The sequence below is a fragment of the Podarcis erhardii genome (assembly GCF_964252035.2).
Source record: "Podarcis erhardii genome assembly, chromosome: 8".
Classification (NCBI taxonomy): Eukaryota; Metazoa; Chordata; class Lepidosauria; order Squamata; family Lacertidae; genus Podarcis; species Podarcis erhardii.
The window spans coordinates 83,204,044-83,226,271 of record NC_138499.1 but is presented as its reverse complement, the minus strand read 5'-3'; positions in this window follow the sequence as shown (position 1 = coordinate 83,226,271).

The window sequence follows — 22,228 nt, the reverse complement described above, 5'->3', positions numbered from 1 at the left end:
TCATCTTGTGTATTCCATTTTAACAGCAAGTTATACATTCTTGAAAGTACCTTAGTTTTTGGTTCCAACAATTCTGTTTCCAATTTCGATTTCTCCACCTGAAACCCTAGCTTTTTGTCATTTTTAAAGACTTCTTTAATCTGAGCATAATGTAACCAGTCTCGCACTTTGTCCTTCATTTTATCCAAACTCTGCAATTTCCAATTGTCTCCATCTTTTTCTAATATTTCCCAATATTTTGGCCCCATCTTGTCCTCTGTCATCCCCTTCTCCTTGTGCCCTCCATCTTTCCCAACATCAGGGTCTTGAATATTCATACTACTTGCCAATTTGATGGGGTGATGCTGCATATGACTGAGAGGCCTTTAAGGGTTTAGCACACAGAGCCTTACTAAGCCACATCCCAGCCTCATACTCGGATATTCCTGGCTCAGGCCTTGAAGTCCCTGACGGAGGGTAAATAGTCTGACAGATGTGCGTGCTGGTATTTTTGCGTCTTTCTAGGAATAAGTGGCTAGGTGTTAACTTCTTTCCTCCGAAAACTACTTGTCGTTAGAAACAAAGATTTCAGTGCATTCACTGACAGTGACATCTTACCCTAAACCAAATGTTTTGATGGAAATGTATTTACTTTAAGAAGTGCAAAGTGAGACAGACTTCAGGAGCCCTCTGTAGGTGGAGTCTGGAAATTTGTTCTTTCACATCTCAGTAGGATCTGAAACAGGGGCGACTGCAATCCAAATAATTGCAGTACAAAATTGTTAATAAGCTAGAAATCTGACGTGCTTTTTCTAAAGTGTTTCAGAGTAGAATATGTGCATCGCCAGGGCCCATACAGTATGTTTCTCCATAGAATTCTGTCACTCTCTTTAAAATTAATAGCCCAGTCTGCAACCCAGATAATATTTGAAGCCTGGGAATTTTAACTAAGTGGGTCCTGGTCCACCAGTACTGAACATATTTAGTTGTTGTCAGGGATGTCAAGGTGATGTTCAGTCTTGAAATGCACAACTATGGGTGAATAACAGCTTTCAAGCTGATATGTCAGTCTTTGAGGGAGGTATCATATTGCAACATATTTTGTATATTTCCTCCCCACCTTGGAAACTGACGCAGTGGTCAAGCTACTGCTTGAACATTAAATGAAGAATGAATATTCAATGTGGTATCTGCATTGCAGTGTTTTTTTTAACATAATTTCTAGGCCCCTTGTAAGAAGGCGTGTAGGCCAGGATCTGGTTTGGACATGAAATGGAGAATTGTACTTGAGCATGTGCATTCAAATATTTCAACAATCCATTGAGATATCAAATTAAATAAAGCTACAGATGAACAGAATGCCAAAGAGGGGAGTTAAGCCAAAGGCCTTGCTGTGTTCAGCCAATTATTATTTATGATTGACAGATTTAATCTAATTGATTAATTGTCTAATCAGTTAATCAGTTTCAACCTATTCTGGATGAAGTTGCACCTTCCCAAAGGAATAGGTTTGGGCTGTGGTCCTAAATCTAACTCTGTCACTGGAAAGGCAGACGATCTTCATGGCAAAGGGTACGTTTCACCAGCTCCAGTTTTTGTGTGTTCCTAGACCTCAGTTATCCGTGCCCTGGTAATTTGCAGCTTGGGCAGCTGTCAGGGCCAACCCAAGACATTTTGGCAACCGAGGCAGATATCCAAATGGGTCCTGCTTCCATGCCAGGGAAGAAGGGGTCAGGGAATATCTACATCAGGAACGAGGAAGAAGGAAAGATTGACAGCAGGTACTGCTGCTCAGGTAGACTCTGTTGCCTGTAGTGGTTACCTCACCTTGCCTCATGAATAAACATCTACATCTAGATCTGCTGCCCTGGTGGATCCCGCCACCTAAATGGACTGGCCCTGGCTGACTTTGAAGACAGCTCAGAAACTTCGGTTAGTACAAAATACAGCTGTGAAACTGCTACCTGGAAGTATATGTTGGGAAGACATTTTACCAATGCTGCAATTTGTACACTGGCTCTCAGATTGTTTCAAGACTCAATTCAAAGTGCTGATGCATACCTTTAGAACTTCAGTCTAGAGTGCCTGATGGACCACCTATCTCCATAAGGAAGCTACTCACAGTCATGATCAGGTTCCCCCAGTATTACTGATTCAGTGAGTTCTGCAACTGGGGAAATGGCTTTATCAGTGGTGGTGCCCTGATTATGGATTATGGAATATTCTCCCAAGAGATGCCCACCTGGTTCTTTCTTTGATGTTATTTAGATTGGGGGGGAGGCCTTATATGCCCAGGCATTTTTAGCTATGAATGTTTGGATTTTATGTTTCTCTTTTATCTGTTTAAGATGTTATTGTTGTTGTTTTATTCCATTCAAATAAGCTTCTTTCTTTCTTTCTTTCTTTCTTTCTTTCTTTCTTCATTTTCCCTGTGTTGTTGTATTTTTATATTATTGTAAGTGACTCTTGGAATGCTTTGGAAAAATACCTAAAATCAGTTAATTATTTTTTTAAAAAAAATATATTTGAGTAAAAAAAAAAAAAAAGTGGCCTGAGTTAATCAGGCAGCAGAATGTTAGAGGTGACGATTATTATAACACACAAAAGCTTAAGATAGCAAGCACAGTCTTAGAAGAATCATTCTGCCCTTATCATACAAGTTATAATTGTTAGGATATTTAGCGTGCATCAGTTCTGGAATGTGGAAAGCTATTTTCTGGAGCTCATGTCGCTAATTGATGATACTGTATCTACGGGAGGTCGATGGACGTCCGGTGTCCAGAGTCGGCGTGGAGGCAGTGATGGCCTATGTCTCCCTGGCAGTATCCCAACAATAATGCTTTTTTGTAATAGCATCTCCTATAGCTACATATGCACTATACCTTTAAAACACATTATTTCCCTCAATGAATTCTGGGCACTGGAGTTTACCCCTCACAAGAGTTTTAATTCTCAGTAAGCCTCAACAAACTACAGTGCCCAGAATTCTTTGAGTGGGGAGCATGTGTATTGAATGTCCTTTATAAGAAGGAAATTGGGGGGGGGGGGTTCTTTCATATAAATTTGGTTTTTACTCTTGTGCAAACATATGCAGATTTACTGAATTAATTTAATCTAATAAAAACTTCTTTGATTAATCAATTAACAGCAAAATCCATTATGTTTCTACTCAGAAGTAAGTCTCACTGAGCTCCGTGAGGTTTACTACCAGATAAGCAGGTATAGGATTGCAGCTTAAGATATCTTTAATCGGGTAAAAGCCATGTTTCCTGCAACTGTGGAATACACTGGAAATGGGAGGTGTAGTATTTGCGAAGCCATGAATGCCTATAGAGAAAGGGGGGTAGGAAATAATATTTACTACTTCATTCAGAGAGAAGTATTTTCAGATGCTTTGAATGCTGCTGTGTTTTCAGCTGTATAAACCAAATTTTGTCAGGAGAGATTAGCCCGAGAAGGCTCCAGAAATGTTACCTTCCAAATATAAATCTAGTGCCTTAAAACTTTTTCTACCTCACATTTTACTCTAAATCTGACTAAAGAACCTATCAAGAGACTTAGCAAATCATCATGTCTTACTGTAAAGTAATTTACGGCTGCATTCGCAGGCAGGCAACAGCAGGCTCAAAACCCATTACAGCCAAAGATAACAACATTAAGTTAATCCTGACAGGCAAAATACTCCAGTCAATACCCTCGCAGGTATGGTATGTTGGAATAGCCAACTACAAACAAGTCTGTGGAAGGTCAGTGCCAAAGATTTTTCTGTTTTAAATAAGAAAACGGTTTCAGGCAGGGGGCTGGCTCCCCCGGTGCTAAACCTATTTACTCAAAAGCAAGCCCTATTGATTTTGAAGGAACTGGGTCCAATTTCAGTGTGATACTGGATTGCGTAGTGTTGCATGCACGCAGAATCTCAGGCTCTACAAAAACAATGCTGGTACATCAACTAAGTCGGAAGTCGGCAAACTACGGCCCGGGGGCCGGATGCGGCCCACCAGGCTCGTAAATCCCGCTGCGGACCCTGCTGTCCGCTCAGTGAGTCCTGCGCTGAGCTAAACCTGCGTGGCGTGGCGTTTCATTGAAAAGAAGCCGTGGATGCCTCGCCGCACGGGAACTGACTTCCTCGACGCCAGCACAGTTTCAGATTGGCTGCAGAAAGCTCCTGCAGCCAATCCGAAGCTGCGGATGCCTCTGGGCGGGCGGCGATGCTGGTGCAGCTTCGGCTTGGCTGCAGGAACTTCCTGCAGCCAATCCGAAATCTTGCCACCCGCACGCTGAGGTAAACCCGGTGCAGCCATGGGCGGAGTGGGCAGCGGGCGGCTAGTCTGGGCTGCTCCATGGGCATCGTGATGGGCTTGTCGCGGAGCTTCAGCCGGAGCTTGGCACACCTGCTGGTCCCACGCCTGGCACACGGCTTGGCGCTGCTGCTGCTGCTGGCGCACTCAGTGGCTGCACTGGAGTAGCTGGAGGGTGAACTGTGCACCACCTGCCCGACATTCCGCAAACGCGGCCTGCCCATTGACCTGGCAGCTCCGTGGGAATGGGCCGATGGAGCAGATGCTCATCAACAATGCTGGTGAGCAGGCGGCGCCGAGACGTGCTCCTGAGCACATGCAGAGTGCATTCCTCCTCCAGGTCTGGAGGCAGCTGTGGGACCAGCTTGCAGGGTATTTATGTTTTTCAAAATATAGTCCAGCCCCCCACAAGGTCTAAGGGACAGTGGACTGGCCCCCTGATGATTGGTTTCAACTAAGGCCAGGGTCTTTTCAGCACTGGCCCCGACGTGGTGGAACGCTCTGTCACAAGAGTCTAGGGCCCTGCGGGACTTGACATCTTTCCGCAGGGCCTGCAAGACAGAGCTGTTCCACCTGGCCTTTGGTTTGGACTCGGTCTGACCCTTATGTTTCCCTCCCTTTATGGTATTGATTTATCAGCTACTTTAAAATGAAGCTGCATTTTAAACTGCATTTTAACCTGTATTTTAAATTGAGGTGTTTTTCCCCCCTTCTCTTTTTCCCCTATTATGTTTTACTGTGATTTTATTGGTGTTAGCCGCCCTGAGCCCAGCTTTGGCCGGGGAGGGCGGGGTATAAATAAAATTTATTACTATTATTATTATTATTAAAAGGTTTGCTGACCCATGAACTAAGTGTTCACTCAGGATGAGCATCCCTAATCTGGCTCTAACAGGGACATACCTCAATGGATGCAGAATCTCCAGTTGTTGCTCTACTGCAAATCTCATTTTCCCTTGCCCCTAACCATGGTAGGAACTGGAGTACAACACCGTATGGTGAGCACCACATTTGCTAACCCTGGTGTAGATAAAACTGAGTTAGACAGACCAATGGTCTGACTTAGTATAAGTCAGTTTCCTTTATGATGCTCAAAGGAACAAGAATACAAATTAACTAGGATGCTAGACCTATGCAGTGATTCAGTGTTAGGTTATTCGTTTGCCTTTGTTTCCGAGGAAGGATGAGGTAAAAATCCGACTCTGCTTGCATTTGTAGCCAAATCTATCACATCCATGCTTTCCAAAGCAATCTGAGAACTGAAACAATAGCCATCCTTCAAAATTTGCACAACCGAACTTTGCAATGCATTTTTCCAACCAACCAACAAAAATGTATACTTTAGGGTAATGTATGCATGAAACCGAGTAAACTAGTGAGTTAACATATCAAAATGCATTATATTGGGAGAAACTATTTGCAAAAATGTGTACAATACCGGTCAAAACGGCATACAAAAATGTGTTTAATAGGATAAAATAACACTAAAATGCTATTTTGAGGATCTTTTAAAAAAGAATTCACTAATTGCTGCAGAAGTGCAGAGGACTAAATTTAAGACTGGAAAAATAAGAAACTGAGGGAACTAACATCATGAAGAGATCATGCCATACCTATTTCCAAATACAACGTTTCAAGGTAGCCATTTGGCAGCCCAGTACTACAGATGCAATTTAACTGATATAGCACAGAATCTCTCCCCCTGTACCTGATAAACAGGGCAGATATGTCTACAACTCGTTGCAAAGCAGCTGAAGCTCACCACAAGCATACACATTATGTGATTCCCCCAGTCTTACTTCTAGCCTGCTCACTTTGGCAGATGCCCACGATTGCCAAGGAAGCTATGGATTTAAAAGTGTGGTGCTTTAGCTTAGAACTGTGTATCTTAATGGCCTCAGGCTGAACTCCTTGAATTCTCCAGTGCAGGCCTTATAGGGGAAAAACATCCTGGGTAGTGACTCTTGGTGGGTTAATTCAGGTTCCATACCACCAAAGTCTATGCTGGTAATCATGGGAGATAGTCTGTTATCTGGATCTCCTCAGAGAGATCTGTTTAGGGTTCCCTGTTAGACTGTATAGTTGGATCCAAACAAACTAAGAATTGTTCCTACATCTTACTCAGAGTACAGTGGTACCTCAGACTAAGAACTTAATTCGTTCTGGAGGTCCGTTCTTAACCTGAAACTGTTCTTAACCTGAGGTACCACTTTAGCTACTAGGGCCTCCAGCTGCCACCGCACCACCACCACGTTTTCTGTTCTCATCCTGAAGCAAAGTTCTTAACCCGAGGTACTATTTCTGGGTTAGCGGAGTCTGTAAGCTGAAGTGTCTGTAACCTGAAGTGTCTGTAACCTGAAGCGTCTGTAACCTGAAGTGTCTGTAACCTGAAGCGTCTGTAACCTGAAGCGTCTGTAACCCGAGGTACCACTGTACACCCATTTGACTCAGTCAGATACAATCCTGCGTTAGTTGTGCTTAGTTCCCGGTGAAATCAATGGGACTTCAGAAAAGTCAAGACTAATCTTTGCATCGATTTCAATGAGATCTAAGTGCAATTTGCTTTGGATCCGACCCCATGTCAAGGTCTGCATGACTCCTTGGGCAGATAATATGAAGGTGACTTTTACTAAATTGGACCATCAATCCCAGTACTGCCTATTTCACAAGAGTCATTTCCCCAAGGTCTCAGGCACAGGTCTTTACCCGAGAACCTTTTTGGTGGAGATTAGCCTGGGACATTCTGCATGCAAAGCAAGTGTCCTCCCATAGAGCCATCCTGGTTCAAGGTCACAGAGGTTACTGTTAAAAGAAGCTCTGACGAGAGAGAGAGAGAGAGAGAGAGAGAGAGAGAGAGAGAGAGAACTCATCTGGTTTGTTCCTTCACCTGAACTATTGAGAATTCAACCCAGTATCTCAGGGATACATATTAAACCAGCAGCTATAAACGCTGCTACATTTAAGAGAGCGTGGTTTCATTTCTGGAACTTTAGTATTGTAATTACACAGATGACTGAGGCTTTGTGATTTTGTTCAGCAGCAGCAGCAGCAAGACGAGGCTTTGTAATGTAGGTACCTTATTTACAGCAAGTGAGAAGTATCAAACTGTGCCTACGATGGAGTGGAGAATTATGACTACAATAATAATTAACATGTTGCTCTGACATGACTCAATTTCTAGGAGAAAGCGGATTCTCCTCAGGGAAGTACAGTCTAGAAGGTTAAGTCAACCATGCGTCATTAAACAAATGCAAGGCACTCGATCAACTGCCAATAATGATACAACTGATGTACAGCCAGAGACAGGTCTAAGCTAAGATGTTTCTTTCCCTTCTCACTACCCCCACTTTTCTTCTATATGGCTTTGTGTGGGACCAGAAAAGGAAGAAAGGAAGGAAGGAAGGAAGGAAGGAAGGAAGGAAGGAAGGAAGGAAGGAAGGAAGGAAGGAAGGAAGGGGTACATGGAGATAGAGGGAAAAGATACCAATATAATTATTCAAAGAAAGGGGACTAGTAGAATGCAGACTTTCTGAATTGTGGATAGGGAGGTTCTGTGTAAGTGAAAATAAAACCAGTAAAATAGGTGACCCAGTGGAAAAGGTGTTGGATGTAGACATGGGTGAGACCTGTGATTTTTTAAAACCCCCTTCAGCTATTAATTTACAAGGAGGTGGAGGACTTTTACAGGAATATATAGTCTGAGGGAACTGAGGCAAATCATAGAATCATAGAGTTGGAAGAGACCACAAGGGCCATCGAGTCCAACCCCCTGCCAAGCAGGAAACACCATCAGAGCACTCCTGACATATGGTTGTCAAGCCTCTGCTCAAAGACCTCCAAAGAAGGAGACTCCACCACACTCCTTGGCAGCAAATTCCACTGTCAAACAGCTCTTACTGTCAGGAAGTTCTTCCTAATGTTTAGCTGGAATCTTTTTTCTTGTAGTTTGGAACCATTGCTCCGTGTCTGCTTCTCTGGAGCAGCAGAAAACAACCTTTATCCCTCCTCTATGTGACATCCTTTTATATATTTGAACATGGCTATCATATCACCCCTTAACCTCCTCTTCTCCAGGCTAAACATGCCCACCTCCCTTAGCCGTTCCTCATAAGGCATCGTTTCCAGGCCTTTGACCATTTTGGTTGCCCTCCTCTGGACACGTTCCAGTTTGTCAGTGTCCTTCTTGAACTGTGGTGCCCAGAACTGGACACAGTACTCCAGGTGAGGTCTGACCAGAGCAGAATACAGTGGCACTATTACTTCCCTTGATCTAGATGCTATACTCCTATTGATGCAGCCCAGAATTGCATTGGCTTTTTTAGCTGCCGCGTCACACTGTTGGCTCATGTCAAGTTTGTGGTCAATCAAGACTCCTAGATCCTTTTCACATGTACTGCTCTTAAGCCAGGTGTCACCCATCTTGTATTTGTGCCTCTCATTTTTTTGCCCAAGTGCAATACTTTACATTTCTCCCTGTTAAAATTCATCTTGTTTGTTTTGGCCCAGTTCTCTAATCTGTCAAGGTCGTTTTGAAGTGTGATCCTGTCCTCTGGGGTGTTAACCACCCCTCCCAGTTTGGTGTCATCTGCAAATTTGATCAGGATGCCCTTGAGTCCATCATCCAAGTCGTTGATAAAGATGTTGAATAAGACCGGGCCCAAGACAGAACCCTGTGGCACCCCACTAGTCACTCTTCTCCAGGATGAAGAGGAACCATTGATGAGCACCCTTTGGGTTCGGTCAGTCAGCCAGTTACAAATCCACTGAGTGGTAGCATAGTCAAGACCGCATTTTACCAGCTTTTTTACAAGAATATCATGGGGCACCTTGTCAAATGCCTTGCTGAAATCAAGGTAGGCTACATCCACTGTGTTCCCTTCATCTACCAGGCTTGTAATTCTGTCAAAAAACGAGATCAGGTTAGTCTGACATGACTTATTTTTCAGAAATCCAAGCTGACTATTGGTGATCACAGTATTCCTTTCTAGGTGCTCACAGACTGTTTGCTTAATGATCTGCTCCAGAATCCCTGGTATTGATGTCAGACTGACTGGGCGGTAAAAGTAGTAGTGATAAGAGACAACCTAATAATCAAAACAGAAGCTTACAAAATCACCAGGTCCAGAAGACTTCCACTTGGGAGTTCTCAAACAAATCAAATGCGAAATTGCTGATCTTCAAATAGAAATATATAACTTGTCCCTAAGATCAGCCCCCAGTTGATCAACCCCCCTGAGGACTGAAAAGTGGTCAATGTAATACTAATTTTCCAGAGGGAGGGGCAGATCCTGGAAATCGCAGGCTGGTTAGCTTAACATATGTCCGGAGGAAACTCATGGAAAGTATTGTTAAAGATAAAATAAGCAAGCATACAAGAGGAACAAGCCTTGTTGAAGAAGAACCAGCAAGGCTTCTGCAAGGATAAGTCCTGTTTCACTAACCAATTAAAGTTTTTTGAGAATGTCAACAAGCATATAGTATTCCAGTTGACATAGTGTATTTGGGATTTCCAAAAGCTGCCCATAATGTATCCCACTAAAGACTCCTAAGTAAGCTTAGCGATCATGGAATAAGAAGAGAGGTTGTCTTGTGGATAAGGGATTGGTCATGTAACAGGAAACAGAGACTGATAGTAAATGGACAGTCCCCAAGGATAAGTATTGGGACTTGATAAACCATTGGTCTGATTCAGCAAGCTCTTCTTATTTTCATATGTTCTTACCAGTTCAGATTGCAGTTTCCCAATGTAAAATATCTGGAATTAGAACACTAGCACTTCTACTTGTAAATATATTTTTAATGTGGGGAAATTATTATTATTGTTATTATTATTATTATTATTATTATTAATTATTTGTACCCCACCCATCTGGCTGGGTTTCCCCAGTCACTCTGGGCAGCTTCCACAGAGACCAAAAATACACTAAAATGTCACACATTAAAAACTTCCCTGGAAGGGAAAACATTCAGAAATGGTATCTTCCACCTTTAGTTTGAATTGGTTTGGTCTATTCTACCACCTCATCCAAAGCTAGAGAAGAATCCGATAGGCTTAAGGTATCAGGTCAGTGCAAATATGGGCCAAACCTGGCATGTACTATCTTACCAGACCTCAGTATTGACTACCTGACAATATAGTTCAGTTGTTCACATTCACAAAGCTAGGACATAATTGCAGTAGAATTACTACTTCAGGTAGCTTTGATTGTAGGGAAAAGGGAAGAGACCTCTTTAAAAAACTAAACATCTCCATTCTTGTTTTAGGTACCTAGACAGACACGATAAACAGGGCCACCCAAAGACATTTTGCTGCCGGGGCAAAAGGCAAGAAGTTTTCCATTTCACATATGGTAATCAAGTGGACCAGAAGTTGAATCTTATTTCAGCTGTGAAGACTGGACAGCAGGCTAGCTTAGGGTCATGTAGCTGTGTGCTACATGCAGCTCTGTCCTCCAATACCTCAGCACCACTCCATAACCATATACCTCTGCATTTGCTGCATGAAGCAACCATCTCACTCTGCCCAATAGTAGAACCGGCTAGATAGACAGGCAAGCAAACAGGATAACTTTTCACCAATTGCTTAAACTTTAAAAAAGAAAGTAAGATCTTGCTATTAAAACCTCTCTGTGTGTGTGTGTGAGAGAGAGAGAGAGAGAAGAGAGCACTTTAAGTTGGTTTCTGTTTATTAAGGCCTCCATCCTAAGCTCATGAACATCTATGAAAGCTTCAGTGTTGACTTTAATGAGTTTAGAGGGAGGCCAATAATGTCTCCTATATTTCTTCTGGAAGTTTCCAAGCAGTTCATATTATCATCATTTTTTGTTGCTCGCAGAAGCAACATGAACTTTGTATACAAGCAAAAGATTAAGGTTCCATGAAGATATAAAAAGAAAAGAAAAAGAAAAAGACAATGTTGCTTTAGCAGACAATTTGTCACATAGCTTTTAAGCTTTACTAGCCCGGAGAGGTATCCAACAACTAAATAGCGAAAGGAAAGTGAATGATTAGCTGGCAGGCCTTCAGGCTACTGAAAGATAGTTTTAGTAGCCTGTCATGAAAATCTGTGGCCTGAGGCTCCAGGGCTACTTTTTATTTCCAAGCCTGTTATTGATTTTGGTATGAAGAAAAATAATTTGGTATTGTTGCTTAAGGTGTCACTGAGGAAAGGGGTGGGGGGGGTGAAAACAGCAACCCGCTTTCATTTGCAAACTGTTTTTTGTCCATATTTACATTTTATTACAACCGGTCCTGGGATGGTAAATGAAGGCTTTTACTACTTAAAGGTACTACTGTCTTTATGAAACATGGCACCCTAATCGAAAACACAAGTAAACTGAAAATTAAATTTAAAAGCCTATAATTTAGTATCTTCCTTGCCAAGAATGATGACTTTCATTTACGAAGGGAATCCAGAGCCGCTCAGGGTCAGCCTGGTGTGTGTGTGCCATTTTCAGGCCTATTGCAAAGGCTGATGGTGTTGATTAATTTCTAAGGACTCCGCTTTGTCTTCTCCAGCTCACTGAACAACTTCATTTCGGCTGATGAGTTCAAACAGGGGTCAGAACAATCCTCATTTCTGACAATTCCACAAAATGGGAATTAATTTTATGAGTTAGTACCACCACATTCAAAACTAAGCAGAAGAACTATTGGGCCAAGTTAGCATAAGGAGGGGGGGAAAGGAAATCTGTTTGCTAAGCCCTCATAGGATAACCTAGTTTGATTAAAAAATACAGGCGAATATTTACTTAACCAAGCAGGTGGTGAAATGCCCCACATGATCAAATGCCTACAAACCAATCAGCCAGGGCCCTTATCTTTGGTAAATAGCGGGTGCTTTTTGGTTGCTCTTGATCATTATTTAGCCAACAATCTGGTTGTTATATTAAGTCTGGCAAAGGTATGACACTCAAAAGTTAAAATTCCACAAGACCAAAGAAGTTGCATGTAATAATACATCTTCACTGCTTTAGAGTGAGTTGCAATAATTATCAACATCTTTTCCATGTCACACATTTAGTGACCTTTTACATTTTTCCTGCTGCAAATGGAAGAGACTGAGATCACGTCAGTTAATTCTGCATTGCACTGAAAACTTCCAAATCCTCATACAATTTTTAACTATACTATTTTCTTGGAACACCTTCAGCATAAAAACAAGGAAACACTTTGTTGATGACAGCAATCAAATTCAGATGGAAAGAACCAGCAGAATGGACCAGTACAGCATCCTAACAAGCTGAGAAGAGGTTCAGCTTCATATTAAGAAGCACTTACATATGCATCACCATCTGAATTTCTTTTTCCTAAGTGACAATTTGGAACACAGTGTCAGAAAATACATAAACAGGAATTGGTAACACAAAGAGTTTATTTTCAGTGGTTTTGTAGAACTGAAACTGCCTTGGTCAACCTGGTAGATGATGACTCCCAGCATGGGACAGGTGGGAAGTGTAATCTAGTTGATTTTCCTGGACCTGTTCATGGTTTTTATTTATTTATTTGATAAATCTTTATACTGCTATTCAAGAAAAATTCTTGCCAAGGCCATTTATAAGCCCCATATCAAACATACACTCAAATATCATTTAAATCCATAAAACACCACAAAAATATCCAAAAGAAAAATTCAAAGTGTAGCTTAAAAACAAGAGGACCAACACCCAAACATCATAATATAAAACTATAAAGATGCAATGAAAAATGGGGAGTTTCTATAACTCATATCAAATTAGTTGCTAAAGGCAGTGGCAAAGAGATAGCACTTTAAGGCCCATTTAAAAACCTCAAGAGATGTCTATTATCCCATAGAATCACATTTCACAATTGTGGGGGCCCTTTTCTCCCCCTCAAAACAATAATCACACAAACAGTCTTGTAAGTGGAAAATAATAACATTTACTAACTCAGAATACTTGTTGAAGAGTAACAGTTACAGCACCATTGCTCTTGCAGGCTTAAAATTCAGTTACAAAGACGTGCTTTAGTTTAATTTAAGATGTTCTTCACATTTCTGGCTTGATGATGAAGGTGACAGAAGGTGAATGTGCCCAGGCAGGTAGGGGAATATATAGCTAAGCCCTCCCCCTGTCAGGGCACAGCGGGAGTGTCTCTCGCAAGAGTCCTCTCTAGCAAACTTAAAGGAAAACTCTCTGAGCTTCAGCTCCTATCATGTGCCTATCTAGCAAAACATGAATTGTTGGCTTGACTTCATTTTAATTATCCTACAACTTAACATTGGGCCTTGAAACACAATAGCATTCAGTGCAGCTGGTACAATATATATGTGTGTAATAAGTTATTGGCACCTGTCTCAAGCCAGTAGCTGGATGGCCACTTTTTGTGCTATCTGAAGTTTCTGAACCATTTTTAAAGGAATTCCACATAGATGTCATTACAGTAATCTACATTGTAGAGCATATTCAAACACAATAATAGGAAAGACACAAGAAGAGCAGACCAAAGCCATGGGTTCTGAATAGTAATGTAGTCTGGATATCACTAAGTGCATGGATAGGTGAGGTGAAGTCCATTCTCTCCAGATAAGACCACAGCTGACATACCAGCAGAAGCTGGCAGAAAGTGGTGCTGGCTACCACCACTCTCTCCCCTGTTAGGGCTGTGTCCAATTGCATTCATCCTCATCCATCCCAGAATGCCACCTTCACATGCAGGTTTAGAACTTTGATAACCTCCCTTGGGTGACTACATGGGAAAGAGAGGTGGTAGAGGTGGCAGACAAGCAGGATCAGAAGTTTCAATAGACACAGAATGCAGGTGTGAGGTTTCTGACATAAGCTGCCTATCTGGCATTAATGGTTACCATTAATGGTAACCAGTCAGTCAAAATGTACCCTCTGGGTTGTGGTGGTACTGTTCTCATGTCCAGGAGAGTGCTGCTGCACTTACATCCTGCTTGTTGTGTTCCTACAGACATCTGGTTGGCCTCTGTGAGAACAGAATGGTGAGCTGGAGAAGCCCATGGTCAAATCAACAGAATGGTGAGCTGGAGAAGCCCATGGTCAAATCAACAGAATGGTGAGCTGGAGAAGCTCATGGTCAAATCAACAGAATGGTGAGCTGGAGAAGCCCATGGTCAAATCAACAGAATGGTGAGCTGGAGAAGCCCATGGTCAAATCAACAGAATGGTGAGCTGGAGAAGCCCATGGTCAAATCAACAGAATGGTGAGCTGGAGAAGCCCATGGTCAAATCAACAGAATGGTGAGCTGGAGAAGCCCATGGTCAAATCAACAGAATGGTGAGCTGGAGAAGCCCATGGTCAAATCAACAGTTCGTATATTTAGGTCCATATGGGGCTTTCTCAACCACGTCCCAGATTACAGCCCATTTACTTTGTCCCACTAAATTCACTGAAAATTGAGCCACCATCCCTGCCCATAGCTACAGGTTCAATTTCTTGGTCACGTTGGGATCAGGACCTTGATTTTATAGATATGGACAAAGACAAAGGGATTTGTAAGTATAGGCATGGTTCTCATGCCATTTCTTCCTCCTGTGAGAAGTTATGATTATTCACAAAGGGCAAAATCAATCATTGAAAGTAAAACCACCACTTGCAGTTGCCATAGCTTAATTTATGGACATGACTTTTCCAGAACCAAGACTACTCTTCCAGATTGGACATTTAATTCTTCATATTTATTGTCTCACTTTCTTCATTCAAACCACTTGGCCTTAGACCAAACAGAACACCATTTGTAGTTTCAACCTAGTCTCTCTAGCTTTCCTCTCTTTGACCTTTGAAGAAACACATTCAGTGAGAGAATGTAGAGTTCTCACTAATCTAGTGAGCAATACGTGAGCAATACGTTCAGCCTCAATAGTCACATCGGAAATGCATAATGAGTCACTGGGCCGCAGCTAGCTTTCTTGTCTTTATTTACATTCTATTAGTGACATTTGCATTGCCAGTGAATGGAAGATAGATGTTTCTGAATGTGTGCGTGTGTAAAAACTATTTGTGTAGTCTCTGATGTGAAGCCAAATCTTGCTTTTTTAAAAGAATGTTTTCTATAGGTGGGCCACAGTTAATTCAGGTTCCAATTTCAACAGACACTGGTTATAAAGTTCTGGGCTTATAACTGCCCTCTTGGAACGTTGAAAGTTGTATTTTATTTACTTGCGCATTTCCTTTCACACTTTCATGCAGATATAACAAGGTGGAAAACAGCAGTTAAAAACAAAATCAACGAACATAAGAACATCATTATAAACATCATTAAGTACTGACTGGATTGAAATTAAAATTCACGTTGCAAATAATAATAATAATAATAATAATAATAATAATAATAATAATAATAATAATATACCCCGCCCATCTGGCTGGGTTTCCCCAGCCACTCTGGGCAGCTTTCAACAGAATATTAAAACACAATAGTCTATTAAACATTAAAAGCTTCCCTAAACAGGCTTCCCTAAAAAGGCTTGTCCAAACAGGAAAGTCTTCAAAAGACCTCCAGATGGAGGGAAAGGTGATTCCCCGCCAAACTCTTGCCAGCAGGGAACTGCACAGAGCAGGGCCTGTTGCACTAAAGGTTCATTTGCTTGTGAAGGCCAGCTGAACTTCAGGGACATGGGGAACCACCAGAATTGCCCCATCAGAGGATTTCAGTGCCTGAAAGATCAGACGGTCCCTAAAGTACTATATGCCCAAGTTGTTTAGGGCTTTGTAAATTAATTTGGATACTCTGAACCTGGACCAGTACCAAATCAGCAACCAATGAAGCTCCCTCAGTAGCAGGATAACATGTTGCCAGGAATCTGCTGCTGAGAGCAGCCTGGGCACTGCATTCTTCACTAGCTGAAGCTTCCAGACCAGATACAAGGGTAGCCCCACACAAATCGCATTACAGTAATCAAGCCTTGAAGTTACCAGTGCATGTACCACGGTGGTCAAGCTATTGGACTCCAGGAATGGTCACAGGTGGTGCACCAGCCAGAGCTAGCAAAAAGTTCTCCTAGATAAAGAGGTCACTCTAGGGACAGAGATGGGACAAGAAGTACCCAAAGACTGTGTACCTGCTCCTTCAAAGGGAGCACGACCCCATCTAGAATTGGCAATGGACCCAAGTCCCAGATACAGGAATCACTCACTCATATCCCACAGGATGTGGTCCCTGAAGAACAACCTGAGAGGTAGGATGGGGAAGCAGAGAAAAGAGCAAGAAAAGTAAGAGATCAAAGGCTCTCAGTGGTCAGTAGCGGCCACTCTACTCCCTTTCCCAGTGTCCCTGGAATTGTCAGAAACTTCAGATCCCCAGGACACATTCCTCCTTGGCCCCAAAGGGAGTGTTCACTAACTTTCATGCATAGTGCCATAGCCTTGACCTCTACCAGCTGTTGAGATATTGCTCCATATTCCCCCATGGATGATCCATGAGTTGTGGGAGCCTGCTGATACCTCAGAGCTTCTGGGCCTAGATAGGTTCACTGGCTCACCTGCTTTCGAAGGAACAGAGACTCATTTCTGAAGAGGTCAGTCCCCACTGAACTGAAGGCTAGACTCTAGGCACAAGTGTCTTACAGAGAGGCCATTTTGGATGTCACCAGGAAGAAGCAAATTCCACACCCTCAACATGCCACACACCTGTTTTTCTAGGGTGGCTTGGCAGTGGCAGGTCTGAGCCTTTGCCTCAGTGATGCAGAGAACTGAGTACCCCTGACATGTTTCTGAACAGCAGCTCCCACTCTAGAAAGCTAATTTTGAAACCTGAAGACACTTTCAAAGCAATTTCCAGTGCAGCAAAGTATTGCTTGGCATTTGGACATACTTCCAGGAATGTGCTATTAATAGCTATGTTTGAGGTCATATCCGAAGATAAAGTAGCCATCTCAAGAGTTGGAGATGTAACAGACAGAGTCAATGAGCCCATGCATGTTAAAAGGGTAACGCTGTTTGTGGACAAGCTGGCTAGGCCTCAAACCAAACAAAGCTAGATTTCCTCACTTCCATGCTTTTAGCTTTCAAGGCATGGTTCTTGGCTCTCCCCATCTCTCCAGTCTTGGTCCCATCCCTCCTGCTCCCAAGCCAGTGCAGACATTAAAAATCAGAAGGAGGCGTTCTTCTCAACTGGTAAGCAAAAAATTTGATGTTTGCAGAAGTGAGCATGGGCAGAGCCTCTGTGGATGTGTTTAAAGCTCCCGGGGGGGGGGGAGGGCTGAATGTGAGGGGCAAGGGGGTCAAAGGGCAGAGACCTGACCCCATTATTGTCTGCCATTTGGGAAAAGGAAGGGGGGACTGGCTTTTGCATCACAGCCCAGAGCACTCTTGCCTGATCCTGCATCACACAGAAACCCACGACAAATAACTATTTATAATTGTGAACTACCTTTTCCTATCTTTTAGGGGGTGGGGGTGGAAAAATCATATCTGGGGAAGCAATCAAACTATAAGGAACAATGTCACTCATTAACCACGTTTCAAAATGTTGAAAGCTAAAAAGCATATCAGCTCCGATATGCAACGCAGTGTATCTTTGATTAGCACAGATGCCAGGGGCAAGCAATGGACTGTTATCCCCACTCTGTTCTCTTTGCAAATGTCTCTGGTTGGTCATTGCTAGACACAGCCGACTAGACTATGAATTCTACATGGCGCTTCACAGAGTTCCATAAGCAAACAATAGACAGGTCCTTGCCCGCAAGGAACCTACATTCTAAAATGGGAAAAGGAGGAAGACCACAGAGAGAGGGAGAAGGAAGGAAAGAATGTGAGCAAATACATTTGCATGTATCTAAGGCTGCAATTCTATGAACACTTGCCCTGGAGAAAGCCCCATTGGACTCAATGGATCGTAAAGGTAAAGGGACCCCTGACCATTAGGTCCAGTCATGACCGATTCTGGGGTTGCAGCACTCATCTCGCTTTATTGGCCGAGGGAGCCGGCGTACAGCTTCCGGGTCATGTCGCCAGCATGACTAAGCCGCTTCTGGCAAACCAGAGCAGAGCACGGAAATGCCATTTACCGTATTTTTCGCCCTATAGGGCGCACTGGCCCATAGGACGCACCTCGTTTTTTGGGGGGGGGGATGAATAAAAAAAAATATTCCCCCCTCCAGCCACGGGGCTGGGGCAGGGGAAGCCTGAGCTTCCCCCGACCCCAGCCCCCAGAACAGACTGCTATCCGCAAGGCTTGCGAGCCCGGCGGCAACTCCCGCCGGGCGCGCAAGGCTTGCGGACACCTGCGCGAAGCACGGGGCACCCTCTGGAGGGTGCCCCATGCTTTGGGCTGCAGGCCTTCGCCCGTCAGCCTTGCGAACCCGCGGGAACTCCCGCTGGGCGCGCAAGGCTTGCGGATAGCTTCCTGAAGCCTGGAGAGCGAGAGGGGTCGGTGCGGACCGACGCCTCTCACTCTCCAGGCTTCAGCGAAAGCCTGCATTCGCCCCATACAACGCACACACATTTCCCCTTCATTTTTGGAGGGGGAAAAGTGCATCCTATAGGGCAAAAAATACGGTACCTTCCCGCTAGAGCGGTACCTATTTATCTGCTTGCACTTTGACATGCTTTCAAACTGCTAGGTTGGCAGGAACAGGGACAGAGCAATGGGAGCTCACCCCGTTGCGGGGATTCGAACTGCTGACCTTCTGATCGGCAAGTCCTAGGCTCTGTGGTTTAACCCACAGCGCCACCCGCATCCCCAATGGATCTTACTTCTGTGCAAACCCGTACCCTGAAAGATCAAGGGGGTAAGCCAAAGGGCAGGTGTGAAAGGCAGGGCTTAAGGGCAAGCATGCCCTTTGGTATATCTATGTCACAGCCTACACAACACAGGCAACCTGGTTTTTGTTTTAGATTAGATGCAAATTTGCAGGTGGCACCTTGCTTCATCTGGCTAATACTGCCACATTCTGCAAACACTGTCGCATTCCTGCACTCAGTGATATCTTTATCCCAGTACTCCATTTGCAACTATGGCAGTTATTCGTTAACATTCTGTTTTCTTTTTTTCAGGCACAACTAAAAGGAGAAAGTGATGTCAAGGCTTACGAGACATTTTCCTTTTGAAAACATGTCACGGACTTATCCCAGTGGCTGGCAAGCCTCCATGCACGTGTTGAAACTTCATCTGACTTCTTCCAAGACAGAGAGGGGAAACCCTGGGGCATGGTTGGTTGGCATCCATCTGTCTTGGAAGACAATGGAGGAGTGTGACTTTGGAGTGGTACCTATTTATCTACTTGCACTTTGATGTGCTTTGAAACTGCTAGGTTGGCAGGAGCAGGGACTGAGCAATGGGAGCTCACCCCGTCACAGGGATTCGAACCTCCGACCTTCTGATCAGCAAGTCCTAGGCTCTGTGGTTTAACCCACAGTGCCACCCATGTCCCTGACAGCCAGAGGCTAAGTAGCATAGAAAAGCAGAACTCGCTTACACATGCAGAATAACCACATGACACGGCTTTGTTGTCATTGTCCACCTCTGTGGGAAATTGCATACCTGAAACATTCTCTGGAGGGCCTTTTTGCATGTAGAAAACAAGCACATGAGGGGAAAGACCATGCTTCCATTTATCAGGTCCTAGTTTTCTAAACGCAGGGAGTTCTTCCGAAAGGGACAGCATTCAGTGCCCCCTTTAACAATCCCAGCAGGGCCGTGCCACATGATGACTCTTGATGTGTAGTTGGGATCTCAGCGCTGATAGTGATTGAGTTATGCTGATCATATCCACAAAACAGTCGTCGCCGGCAAAGGAGGCCTGGGACCATCTGCCCTTCTCTTGGCAGTGATCATCATGGCGCCTGACATCAGCCAGATAATGTTAACTCCATTGCTGAAAGGGGATATGAACTATGATCAGAGATACAGCCCCATCAATAGACATCTATTTTCTGCTTTGCCATAAATGTCAGCATCCATAGACTCGCTCACTTATTCAGGGCTCTGCTGAAGGTTAAAAGGCCTAGGAACGATTTTATAAGCCAAGCTTGACACTTATTATTGCCTCTGACCACACACACTAATATAAACTTGGAACTTCATAATAAAAGAAGAAAATAGGTTGCCTTAAAGTCGATATTTTGCACCAGTGACACAAAATAAAATCTCTTGATGTTTGAAAGAAGCAGCTTTCAAAAAAACAAAGGTTCCTAGAAAGGAAAACACTGATGGCATTGAGATTTTTCTTTTTGTGCTTTCCTTTTTGCTTCCCCCTCCGCACACACACTCCAAACGCCACATTCACAACCCACATTACACTTTTATGATGCACAAAGTGGAGAAACTTTCCAAAATGTCAAGTTTTGAGAAAGATTACTATGAATAATGTATAATGATACAGCTTTGTCAAACTGTTCCATGGTACATACATTTGTAATTTCTTAACACTGAATTTGCGGGGAAGTGACACTAATGTGGTCATGTTGTTCACACTTGTTTACAAATGGAGGCAGTCGGGCTGGGAGATTCACATGCAAGAGTCCAGATACTGACGTGACTTGCCTGAGAGCGTTGGCAGGAGGGGGAGGGAAAAGTAGTGTGTCGTGTTAAAAATTCATAAAGAACACTGCTTTTTATTTCAAGAGTAAAAGGAGCAAAAGGTTCTGTGCAGTGCCCAGGGAAACAGAAAGTTCAAATATTGTGAAGTTGCAGGAGCAGATCAGAGCATGGGATTCACAGCTAAAGCCTACAAGGCATTTGGGCGCAGAGAGAGAGAGAGAGAGAGAGAGAGAGAGAGAGAGAGAATGGGGGTGAGACAACTAAGGAAGAACCCAACAAGAGCCAATTTGCTGAGTTTTCTTCGGTTTGCAAAATGAGTAATGTATTGGGGGGGGGGACGTTATCTAAAAGAGCTATCACAGGAGATAGTTGAAATCTGAAAGTTAGAAAATAAACAACTGGGACCTGCAGCAAAGTGTTGCATTGTGGAACCAGCCAACCATGTCCTTTCCTAGCAAACTCCATTCCATTCCCCATTCCCTCTTTTCTGTTTACCACCCAAAAGATTATACCAGCCCCCAGCGGGATCCACCCCTTCTCATTTCCAATACTTCTGCAAACTTTGGGGTTTGCCCCAGCTAAGGATTGGGGAGATATCTGTTCAGTTCGCAATGCAAGTCTACCTAATTCACATTTCCCGAACTAGAATGCAAACTGAAATGCAACTATCCTTTGAAATTTGCACTTCTCTGAATTTTTGCAACACAGTTCTCAAACCAAAACAAATGCATACAGAGATGCATACGTTAGGCAGATTAGTGAAAATAACATTATAAATGCTACATATATATATATATATATATATATATATATATATATATATATATATATTTGCTTTCGTAGATTTTCACGGGTACAGGAATGCAGGTTTTGGTGTCCTCGGGTGTCTTCCCGTGTAAAAGTTGGGGTGTCTAGGCGACGTTTCGACGAGGTCTCACTCGTCATCTTCAGGCTGGTGCTTTCGGCTTCTTGTTACTGGAACAGAGCAGGATCTCAGTGTTTGAGTTCCTATAAATACTGTAGAGGGGGTGTGGTGTATAGCCTCCAATGTTCTGGGCAGAGAGGAAGTTCCCAGGCTAGTGTGCCTTTTCTTCTTTTGTTCCTTAATTACTTGAGAGATATCTTGAGTGATTTCTTGAGTGATATCCTGAGTACCACTTAGGTGGGTCATTAGGTGTGGATTAGTTGTTAAAGTCTTTGTGTCTTGACCTCTTGAACTTTGTGAAGAGTTTTCCTGAGAAGATGGCTGTACTGTACTTAGTTGTGCTCTGGCTTGGCTTCGTGTATAGGGGCGAGCTGTGGTTTTGTGGCTTGCACCACCCTGCAATCCCTACACAGATCTGGCTGACACAAGCCACAAAACCACAGCTGTACTTAGTTGTGCTCTGGCTTGGCTTCGTGTATAGGGGCGAGCTGTGGTTTTGTGGCTTGCACCACCCTGCAATCCCTACACAGATCTGGCTGACACAAGCCACAAAACCAC